This window comes from Prionailurus bengalensis, chromosome C1 (assembly GCF_016509475.1).
Source record: "Prionailurus bengalensis isolate Pbe53 chromosome C1, Fcat_Pben_1.1_paternal_pri, whole genome shotgun sequence".
Taxonomy (NCBI): domain Eukaryota; kingdom Metazoa; phylum Chordata; class Mammalia; order Carnivora; family Felidae; genus Prionailurus; species Prionailurus bengalensis.
This window is the reverse complement of record NC_057345.1, coordinates 104,186,976-104,198,733: the sequence shown is the minus strand read 5'-3', so window position 1 is coordinate 104,198,733 and position 11,758 is coordinate 104,186,976. Positions and strand designations below refer to the sequence as shown.

At 43.4% G+C, this 11,758-nt stretch overlaps 1 long non-coding RNA gene across 1 annotated transcript in view; it reads right to left on the bottom strand.

The window, feature by feature from the left end:
• Positions 1 to 570: 570 nt before the first annotated feature.
• Positions 571 to 11,758, bottom strand: part of LOC122481049 — a 17,982-nt gene continuing 6,794 nt past the window's right edge. The window contains exon 2 of the long non-coding RNA XR_006296738.1: positions 571 to 869. This is a non-coding gene — a long non-coding RNA (uncharacterized LOC122481049). The remainder of the gene's footprint in view (positions 870 to 11,758) is intronic.

Below are 11,758 nucleotides of genomic sequence, written 5' to 3'. Positions count from 1 at the left end.
CTGGCAGTCCCAACCCCAAGGGAGAGGGCAAAGGGGGGCTAGCTGCAAGCCCAGGGGGGAGACACACGAGCCCACACTAGGGGGATGGGAGCCAAGAGAGCATGCGGTGAGCATCCCCCACATCATAAATCAACCGAACAAGACACAGCCAGAGATCAGGTCTCGGTGGCACCACTGTGCAAAGGGATCCAGTTCAGTCTGAGTGCCTGCCTCCATCGCAAAGTCCACTCACCTACGGACATTTGCCTGCACTCCTCAGCCCCAACCCATCCTCTTGAGGTGCCTGTGGGACCTCGGCATGGTCCATATGGCACCAACGAGGAAGTCTGCCCGCTAGTCCCCTAGCTGCCATAGTCTCACTCCATTACCTTATGCAAATGGCAGGCACACAGAGGCTGTTTCTCCATCTGGGTGCCCAAAGGAAAGCCTTCTGGACACCCTGACCTTCCTCTCGGACACGGTGAAAGGAGCAATAAGGAAACATTTGCAAAGCCCCCAGACCCACCTGTTGGCAGACGAAGGAGAGTTGCTATATAAATTATTAAAGAGACCGACCTGAGCCAAAGGGAGTCAGGGAAACTTCATTATTATGCGTGGTGCATGGCTGTCTTTTGAATATTCTGCTTCCTTGGTTTCCAATTTCCTTTTCTTAGTGAATCTTTCTCCCTCATAAATCTTTGCATCGCAATGTTCTGTTCTTTCTTCTTTTGTGTTCTGAACTGGGAGTTCTCGCAACCCCTCCATGGTTAATCCACTCCTCCAAACGTTGCAGGCTCCGAGCGGCACTGTGCATGGTTATTGCTCTTGAAGGCAGGTGACACCCTTCTGCCTCCACTCTCTGTAGGGCCTGCTGCCCTGAAGGACAGGTTCTGGAGGGAAGGCAGGGGAGGGGGCGTTAAGGAGAGCCAGGCAGGCAGGGAATGCTCCCACCACTCTCTCCTCCTCTCCTAGCTGGCCAAGGAAACACTCCCCAACCATTTTCTAGAACAAACAAAGCGAGCACTAGGGCCTTTCTGTGAATCTGGCAGCCGGTGATCACAGAAGGAAGACTTCCAATGCCCCCAGGGATGGCACCTGGCCCAGAATTAGCATCAAGTGCCCTCTAGTGGGAATCAGAGGCACCCTTTCTAAGAGGCAAATGTCCTGTCCTGTCCAAATCGGACATCAGCATTAGTGGTAGCATACGATGGGGAGGAAATCACAATTGGTATCTTCATCACTAAAAACCAGAGAGAAAGGCTTCCTTTGGTATCAAGAGGAATCTGACATATGAGCAAATGTGTGCCACTCTAATTAGGCCCCATTTCTCTGGCAGAGACCGTACATACACAAGTGAGGGACCAGCAGTGATCTCGGGGTGGCACGTGAGCGTGTGGTAGGCACACAGGCATGAACATGTTTCCCCTTTGCCCTCGTGTTTGAAACGTGTTGAGGCAGACACAGCTGTTTAAACCGGCATCCCTGTTAATCTCTGTGTTCCCAGTGCCTAATGGTTACGTGACTGAACTGAATTTAAATTGCTGTAAGCTTGTTAATTGCAAAGGAACAGAAAAATTTCAGGGGGATGGTGGTTGGGAGCTGCATTTCTACCACTCTGCCTGCTGATACACACCCCCCACTCTGCATAGCTCCTGCCAGATAGTCAAAAGAACGGGGTTGGTGTTGGGCTTAACTGTTTATGCCTGGAGGGTCACATGGTATAATGAAAAATCTTGGGTTCTGGACTCAGATGTGACTTCAGTTCAATGGGAGTTACTCCACTTACTAATTGTGGGAACTGTACAAGTTTGTTAAGCTTTCTTCCCATCAGTGCCTTCATCTTTAAAATGAAAATACTGGGGCGCCTGGGTGGCTCAGTCGGTTAAGCGGCCGACTTCGGCTCAGGTCATGATTTCACGGTCCGTGAGTTCGAGCCCCACGTCGGGCTCTGTGCTGACAGCTCAGAGCCTGGAGCCTGTTTCCGATTCTGTGTCTCCCTCTCTCTGACCCTCCCCCGTTCATGCTCTGTCTCTCTCTGTCTCAAAAATAAATGTTAAAAAAAATTAAAAAAATAAAAATAAAACGAAAATACTAAGACCTGTTTCAGAATCTATATATTTTATTTAGCCTAATGCAAACTATTCAAGCCATGTATAGACACGTATTTAATGACATGGAAACTTTATGATATATTAAGTAAAGAGAAGGTTATGGAACAGGTGTAGAACACCTACAGGTATAGAATATTCTATAGGTGTAGAATAGCACCGTTTGTAAAGTGAAATAACACTACTGTCTGGGTGTCCCCAGGTTTTCTTGTGTTTTGGGCCCACTGCTACCACACACGCACAGCACTGTGACAGAAATGAGGGGACCCACTGGGTCCAGGGTGCCTGTCCACTGGTGTAGTCTCTGCCTGGACAGTTCTTTTCAAGGCCACAGCTTCTGTGATTTGTCTCTAATTACTCCCCAGGGTGGAATCTCTGCACATTTACCATCACACCTATTCCTTTTTCCCCACAAAAGCATCCCGAGAGTTAGCATTCCACGTCTAAGAATAAAGTACACTGGTGAGCTGATGAGAAGAGCTGCTTTGCACTTTTGGGTTTTATACACATTTGGGCAAAAGAGAACTAATCTAATCGAGGATTCAGGAGACTCTTCACTGTCACAAATGACTAACCAGTAATTATCTCATCTATGAAATGATAGGGGAAAGGCACTGAAAGGGGCACCCCAATGCCCTGTTGTACTCTGTTGATAATAGTAAAAGCTGGTTCAAATCTTTGGAAAACTATCTGATAAGAGCCTTTAAAATGGCACACCTTTAACCCAGTAATTCTGGGACTGGAGCCTAAGAAAATAATTTAGAACACATAAACACTTTCATGCACGAGAACATGCATGGTAGCATTATTTATGCTGGTAAAAAACTTAAAAAAAAAGAATAAACAACAATAATCATTCAAGGCATAAGTAAATAATGACCCACCCAAATGTTAGAATAGTTACCCAACGCTGTGAGAAATGGTTTCCAAAGATGGCGGACAACATTACGAGTGATTTTTTTTTTTTCTTTCTGCTGAAATATTTACTTCATTCTACAAGTGAGGACTAGAACACTTTCTTACACGCTTCACAAAAATAAACTCAAAATGGATAAAGGACCTGAATGTGAGACAGGAAACCATCAAAACCCTAGAGGAGGAAGCAGGAAAAAACCTCTCTGACCTCAGCCACAGCAATTTCTTACTTGACACATCTCCAAAGGCAAGGGAATTAAAAGCAAAAATGAACTATTGGGACCTCATGAAGATAAAAATCTTCTGCATTGCAAAGGAAACAACCAACAAAACTAAAAGACAACCAATGGAATGGGAAAAGATATTTGCAAATGACAGATCAGACAAAGGGCTAGTATCCAAAATCTATAAAGAGCTCACCAAACTCCACACCCGAAAAACAAATAATCCAGTGAAGAAATGGGCAGAAAACATGAATAGACACTTCTCTAAAGAAGACATCCAGATGGCCACATGAAAAGATACTCAATGTCACTCCTTATCAGGGAAATACAAATCAAAACCACACTGAAATATCACCTCATGCCAGTCAGAGTGGCTAAAATGAACAACTCAGGAGACTATAGATGCTGGAGAGGATGTGGGAACCCTCTTGCACTGTTGGTAGGAATGCAAACTGGTGCCGCCACTCTGGAAAACACTGTGGAGGTTCCTCAAAAAATTAAAAATAGATCTACCCTATGACCCAGCAATAGCACTGCTAGGAATCTACCCAAGGGATACAGGAGTGCTGATACATAGGGGCACTTGTACCCCAATGTTTATAGCAGCACTTTCAACAAGAGCCAAATTATGGAAAGAGCTTAAATGTCCATCAACTGATGAATGGATAAAGAAATTGTGGTTTATAGACACAATGGAATACTATTTAGCAATGAGAAAGCATGAAATATGGCCTTTTGTAGCAACGTGAATGGAACTGGAGAGAGTTATGCTAAGTGAAATAAGTCATACAGAGAAAGACAGATACCATATGTTTTCACTCATATGTGGATCCTGAGAAACTTAACAGAAGACCATGGGGGAGGGGAAGGCAAAAAAAAAAAGAAAAAAAAGTTAGAGAGGGAGGGAGGCAAACCATAAGAGACTCTTAAAAACTGAGAATAAACTAAGGGTTGATGGGGGGGTGTGAGGGAGGGAAAAGAGGGTGATGGGCATTGAGCAGGGCACCTGTTGGGATGAGCACTGGGTGTTGTATGGAAACCAATTTGACAATAAATTTCATATTTAAAAAAATTTTTTTAATCTGAAAATTTCAAAAAAAAAGAAGTGAGGATAATTTTGAATTTGGAAAAAATAGCTTTCATTATTTAAAAAAAACAAGAGTCCAGATTAGATCATCATTAGGGTCACTGGTCACAGGTTGGGTTCTTCAGAAGCAGATGCCGAGCTGGATTTCAGGTAGAAGATGTTGGTCAAGGATCGATACTTGGGCAAGGAAGGGAGTGGAAGGAGAATGAATCAGAGGAGGCAGTAAAGACCTGAAGAGGCTTTACCACCCCACTAGAGCACTTTAGAGCAAGCACTGCCCACATGAGTGTCCCACATTGGGTCAAAATGGCCTGACCTTTCTCAGTCACCAAATGCAGGCTGCACGCAGAAGGGCACGACCTCAGGTGAAGAGTGGCCTCTGTAGCTGAGGCAGAATCAGACGGATTTAACAGCTAGAGGCTCCTCTTGATTACACCCCTTGCAGTTGGGCAGTAAGTCTTTCCTGGAAGGGAGATCTAGGTGCCTTCCACAACCATGCCTTCCCTCCTCGATCCCGGTTCTTAGGCTCCCGCATCACATGCTTAGTTACTACACAAACAATAACAAAACAATCTTACGTAGCACGTTTACCATGTTCTCACATATGGCACGCTTCCCTAATTCATAGGACGGAACCAAGAGGACTGTGAGGGATGTTTTTTAAAAGCACTGCACAGCTTTTTCATGACATTTGCTTTCCCCACTTCAGTAAGGCCATTTCATCTAAGATTGGTTCAAATTGTGAAACAGGGAACTTAAGCGCTTCCTCTTCTCAATGCAATTCTCTCCCCTGCTAGCAACTCTTTTCCTTGTTCCTGTCAGACAGCTGTTGCTCTAATATTGGCAAAAATCCCTGCGCTCATGGTAACATCTTACCCCAGCCTCTCCTTCAGGTAGCTCCGTCTCTCTTTTCTACAACTGGCTAAGCCTGGAAAATGACCGACACACTTAATGCAAACAGGTTCTAATGACTAAGTACAATGCACTATTCTGCCAAACACAGTTGTGTTTCAAAAGTGGTGCCCACATGTAACAACAGAAGCATAGGCAACAAAAGAAAAAAATAAATTGCATTTCACCCAAATTCAAGACTTTCGTGTATCAAAGGACATTATCAATGGAGCGAAAAGATAACCCACAGAATAGGAGAAAATATTTGCAAATCATATATCTAATAAGGTACTGACATATATATAAGGAACTCCCCAAAACAAACAAAAAAAAGCCAAACAAAACTCAAAAATGAACTTTTTGGGGCACCTGGGTGGCTCAGTCAGTTGAGTGTCCGACTTTGGCTTGGGTTGTGATCTCACGGTTCATGAGTTCGAGCCCCTCACCAGGCTCTCTGCTGTCAGCCTGTCAGCGCAGAGCCCACTTGGGATTCTCTGTCCCCCTCTCTCTGCCCTCTCCCCTGCTTGTGCTCTCTCAAAAATAAATAAACATTTTAGAAAATGAACTTTTTGATTAGAGATTTCTCCCCAGAGTATACACAAATGGCTAATAAGCAACCGAAAAGATGCTCAGCATCACTAGTCACTGGGGGAAATGCAAACCAAAACCACGATGAAATACCACTTCATGCTCATTAGGATGGTTATTATAAATAAACAAAAACAAAATGAAAAACAGAAAATAAGCATTCGCAACGACGTGAAGGAATTGGATCACTTACGCATTGCTGGTGGGAATGTAAAATGATGTAGCTGCTGTGGAAAATATGGCAGTTCCTCAAAAAAGTTAAACATAGAGTTATCATAAGAGTCAGCAGTTCCACGTCTGGGGACCTACCCAAAAGAACTGAAAGGGACTTGAATGGACATTGGTGCACCCATATTTGTAGCAGCATCATTAACAATAGCCAAAACATGGAAATAACCCAAATGTTGGATGAAGTGGTGTGTACATACCATGGAATATTATTCGGCCTTAAAAAGGAAGGGAATTCTGATATGTGCTACAATGTGGATTAACCTTGAGGACATCACGCTAGGTGAAAAAGCCAGACACAAAAGGCTACATATTATACGATCCCATTGATATGAAAGGTCTTTAATTGGTTAATCCACAGAGGAAGTAGATTAGTGGTTGCCAGGGGCTGGGGGAACGGAGGAATGGAGAGTGACTGATAATGAGTCTGAACTCCCCTTTGGGGGTAATGAATATGTTCAGGAATTAGACTGTAGGGATGGTTGTACAGCTTTACGAACATACTAAAAACCACTGAATTTTATACTTTAAAAGGGTGAATTTTATGATATGTAAATTATAGCTCAATTTTAAAATTTGTTCAGATAGTTCCAACTTCACGAAGACCTCCCTGAGCCTTCTGGTTAGGGTTAACCACTCCCTCTTGTGCACAAGCTTTAGATCACATCTTTATTGAGTCATGTCATTTTTTGTAATATCCCAGCCCCTGAGCTCCACCTAGACAGGACTGCATCTTGTCTATGCCTGTATCTTCTACCGGGCACACTGCTTGAAACTCAGCACACAGTCAATAAACACGGGTTGAACTGAAGATATTACCTACTTTCCAAGACTTTATAATACACAGCAATATTGAGCAATCCATTTGTTGGATATGATAAATACTATCCACACATTATGTGTAAGACTTCAGTGACATAAAAATGAAAGATGCATGGTCTCTACCTTTGAGGAACTACAAATTTTTGGTGGAAATAAGCATACTTATATACAGGCATACCTCAATTTATTGCACTTCACAATACTGTGTTTTTTTTTTTTCTACAAATTAAAGGTTTGTGGCAATCCTGCATCAAACAAGTCTGTCGGTGTCATTTTCCCAACAGCATTTACTTTGTTTCTCTGCATTACATTTTGGTAATCTTTGCAGTATTTTACACTTTTTCATTATTGTTATATTTGTTGGTCGGCGATCTTTGATGTTACTACTGTAATTGTTTTGGGGCACCATTGGCAAACTTAATCTATAAATGTTGTATGTGTTCTGAATGCTCCAGCCACCGAGCATTCTCATGTCTTTGTCCCTCTTCTCAGGCCTCATTATTCCCTGAGGCACAATACTATTAGGCTAATTAATAACCCTACAATGGTCTGTAAGTATTCAAGGGAAAGGAAGAATCACGTCTCTCACTTTTTTTTTTTTTTTTTTGCAACGTTTATTTTTATTTTTGGGACAGAGAGAGACAGAGCATGAACGGGGGAGGGGCAGAGAGAGAGGGAGACACAGAATCGGAAACAGGCTCCAGGTTCGGAGCCATCAGCCCAGAGCCTGACGCGGGGCTCGAACTCCCGGACAGCGAGATCGTGACCTGGCTGAAGTCGGACGCCTAACCGACTGCGCCACCCAGGCGCCCCACGTCTCTCACTTTAAATCAAAAGCTAGAATGATTAAGCTTCATGAAGAAGGCGTGTTGAAAGCCAGAGCCTGAGCCAGAGCAAGGCCCTCATTCTCTTCAATTCTATGAAGGCCGAGCAAGGTGAGAAAGTTGAAGAAGAGTTTGAAGCTAGGAGAGGTTGGTTCGTAAGGTTTAAGGACAGGAGCCGTCCCTGTAACCTAAAAGTGCAGGAGGAAGCAGCAGGTGCTGATGCAGAAGCTGCAGGAAGATATCCAGAAGATCCAGCTAAGACAATTAACAAAGGTGGCTACACTAAACAACAGGTTTTCAATGTAGACAAACAGCCTTATATTAGAAGAAGATGCCATTTAGGACTTTGATGACTACAGCAGGAGAAGGCACTGCCTGACTTCAAAGCCTCAAAGGACAGGCTGACTCTCTTGTTAGAGGTTAATACAGCTGGTGACTCAAAGTTGAAGCCGATGCTCAGTTACCATTATGAAAATCTTAGGGCCCTTAAGAACTATGGTAAATCTACTCTGCTTATGCTCTAAACGGAAATGGAAACACAAAGCCTGGATGACCGCACATCTGTTTACAACATGATTTACTGAATAGTTTAGGCCCACTGTTGAGACCTGCTGCTCAGAAAAAAAAGATTCCTCTGAAAATATTATTGCTCATTGACAATGCACCTGGGTGCCCAAGAGCTTCAATGGAGATGTACAACAAGATTCATGTTGCTTTCATGTCTGCTAACACAACATCCATTCCACAGCTCATGGGTCAAGGGGTCATTTCAACTTTTGAGTCTATTTAAGAAATACATTTCATAAGGCTGTAGCTGCCATAGATAGTGATTCCTCTGATGGAGCTGGCCAAAGTAAATGGAAAACCTGGAAAGGATTTGCCATCCTAATACCATTAAGAACACACATGACTCATGGTAAGAGGTCAAAATGTCAGCATTAACAGGAGTTTGGAAGAAGTTGAATCCACCTCTCATGGACGACTTTGAGTGGTTCCGGACTTCAGTGGAGACAGTAACCGCAGATGTGGTAGAAACGGCAAGAGAATTAGAAGTGGAGCCTGAAGATGGGACTGAATGGCTGCCATCTCATGATCAAACTTGAATAGAGGAGGAGCGGCTCCTGATGGATGAACAAAGACAGCGGTTTCCTGAGGTGGAATCTACTCCTGGTGAAGATGCTGTGAAGCTTGTTGAAATGACAACAAAGGATTCAGGACACTACCTAATATTACATACACTCAGTAAAGCAGCGGCAGGGTTTGAGAGGATTGGTTCCATTCTGAGAGAAGTCCTACTATGGGTAAAATGCTATTAAACTTTATTTTTAATGTTTAGGTATTTATTTTGAGAGAGAGAGAGAGAGAGAGCGCCCGCGCACGTGCACGGTGGGGTGTGGGGGGAGAGGGAGAGAGAAAATCCCAAGCAGGCTCCACGCTGTCAGTGCAGAGCCTGAGGTGGGGCTCGATCTCACAAACCATGAGATCATGACCTGAGTTGAGGTCAAGAGTCGGACACTTAATCAACTGAACCACCCAGCCTCCCCTAAAATGCTCTTAAACAGCACATGCTACAGGGAAATTGTTTGTGAAAGGAAGAGCCAATTGACATAGAAACTTCACTGCTGTCTTAGCATAAGAAATTGTGCAACGACCCAACCTTCGGCAACCACCATCCTGCACCCCTGATTGGTCAGCAGCCAATTGACCACACTGAGGCAGGACCCTCTACCAGCAAAAAGGATTATGACTTGCCGAAAGCACAGTTGGTGGTTAGCATTTTTTAGTGATAAAGTGTTTTTTAATTAAGGTATATGCATTTTTAAGATATAACACTACCGCACGCTTAATATACCACAGCACAGTGGCAACGTCACTTTCGTACGCACTAGGAAACCAAAAAATTCATTTGGCTCACTATTTTGCAGGGAGGTCTGGAACTGAGCTCACAATGTCTCCGAAGTATACCTCGACACAAGGTAGAAAATAAGCACCACGTGAATGGCATGACAATCCATAGCTAGCAGTTCAGTGAAGTAAAAAATGACTACCTTGGGGGTGATGAAGAAGATTTTGTTGACGTAGAGGCATGAAAGTGAACTTTAGGGTTGTAACAAGATGAGAAAATGAAAGCTTCCGCTGAGGCACATTCCAGAGCTGTGTGTTGGACCAAACTGCAAACACTTTCAAAGTAGGTGGTAAAAAGTGGGGGAAGAGAGGCAGGTAACTCTTAAACTGTCACCTACATTGATGGCATAAAGGGACGTTGAACTGGAGAGAGGAAGCATTTTGAACAAAGCATTTCTTTGGAGAGAGAACTACTGAGTGTGAAGAATTCTACCCTCCTCCCCAAGGGTGAAGGAGGAGAGAGGGGGAGATATGCTCCTTACCTCAAATTACAGCGCAGGACTTTGAGGGAACCACCTGCAGAGCTTAATGTGTGTCTCTGGCAGTTTGAGGCACACAGGACTGCCACCTGGCATGTACTTGAGACATGTAAATCTAGAGGGCTGAGGTGTGGGGAAGCAGCCACACTCCCAGAGGCCACCTGGGCAAACAGTGCTTCCTTCCAAGGGACCAGAGGAGGTCCCCGAGGGAAAGGGAGTCAGTCTGCTCAAAATGACCTCCCGCAGGGGTGGGGGCCTTAGCAGAAGCAAGCTGGATGGGGGACTGCTGTGCCATACCTCAGGGTGAAGTGTGGGGAAAGGGAAGGTCTCTGGGGAACCCACGAAAAAGTCCCTAAAAGAGCAATCAACTTTAACCAGCTGCAAGGTTCAGACAGCACCGGTTCGATCATTTCCACAGTACGTACTTATCAACAAGGGTTGTGCTAATTTCCCTTCCTAATTCCTCTTTACTAATGTCCCTCCCCAAACTCCAGACCCTGAAGGGGTCAGAGATAGGTTGATACAATGGAAGAAGAGAAGAAGGAACATTCGAGGAGGAAAGAGAAGCCAAGAATGCTTCTCTTCCTCACCTTCAAATGTCAAACTTCTAGCCTACGGTCAGCCCAAGCATGAGGAGGGGAGAAACTTCAAGGTTCAAGTTCTAATTCTTCTCTTGGACTGCCATTTTAATTCCTGATTGCCACTTTATTTTGTGACTTAAAAAGTGACTGAGTGCCTCTGAGGGACAACCTTTGTCTCCTCTAAGGGCAAGGAAGAGACAGCCCCTTGGTGAGATGTAAAGAGACAGTTGGGGGGTCAAAAATGAATTTGCCTTAAGATTCCATTCTACCAGTTGTGCTTGTTCAATGATTACAGGCAGAGAAACAGGAAAAGGAGCCTCCAGCAAAATTATGGAGGTAGCCAGATCCAAGTTTTATTTGGCAAAGGAGACATAGATAAATACATCTATCCCAGGAGTAGGGACAGCGTGAGGGAGGCTGTAAATATGGACAGGGAGCTGACTGGAAGGGCCTCCAGTGCCAAGCTAAAGAGTCACTTAAATACTAAAGTAAAATGTCAGTGTATTTGGCATTTATTTCACATAATGTATTTTAAGTACTTGAGATCAGTAAAACAAAGTATTTAATACATTACAAATACAAAAATTGATAATCGTAAGTAAAATGTAAATATACTGAATATATATTAAATATGCTCTAATATAAAGATAAAATGTTGCTTAAGCACTACATAAAATTTAATTGAGAGTTAAAGATGAATTGAAATTGACAACAACAAAATGAAATAAAATTATGATCTTTTTAAAAAAGTGATCTTGGTCTTTCAATGATGTCATCATTGAGTTATGAAAAACTTTCCAGTTGCTGAAAGTTTCTTTCTGAATCTACACTGGTTAAGGGAATAATAAGGAGATAATTGTAAGCTGTTCTCAAATATTTTTCTCTAGCCTATGATCTTCAAACAATCCTATCTCTTGGGAGATAACTTTGAGGAAATTTGGAGGGGGGCAATGTTTTGTTTCTCTGCAGAAACAACAATTTTTTTATTAAAATTTTTTTAAATGTTTATTTATTTTTGAGAGAGAAAGAGAGACAGAGAGACAGAGCATGAGCATGAGCATGGGAGGGGCAGAGAGAGGGAGACACAGAATCTGAAGCAGGCTCCAGGCTCTGTCAGCACAGAGCCT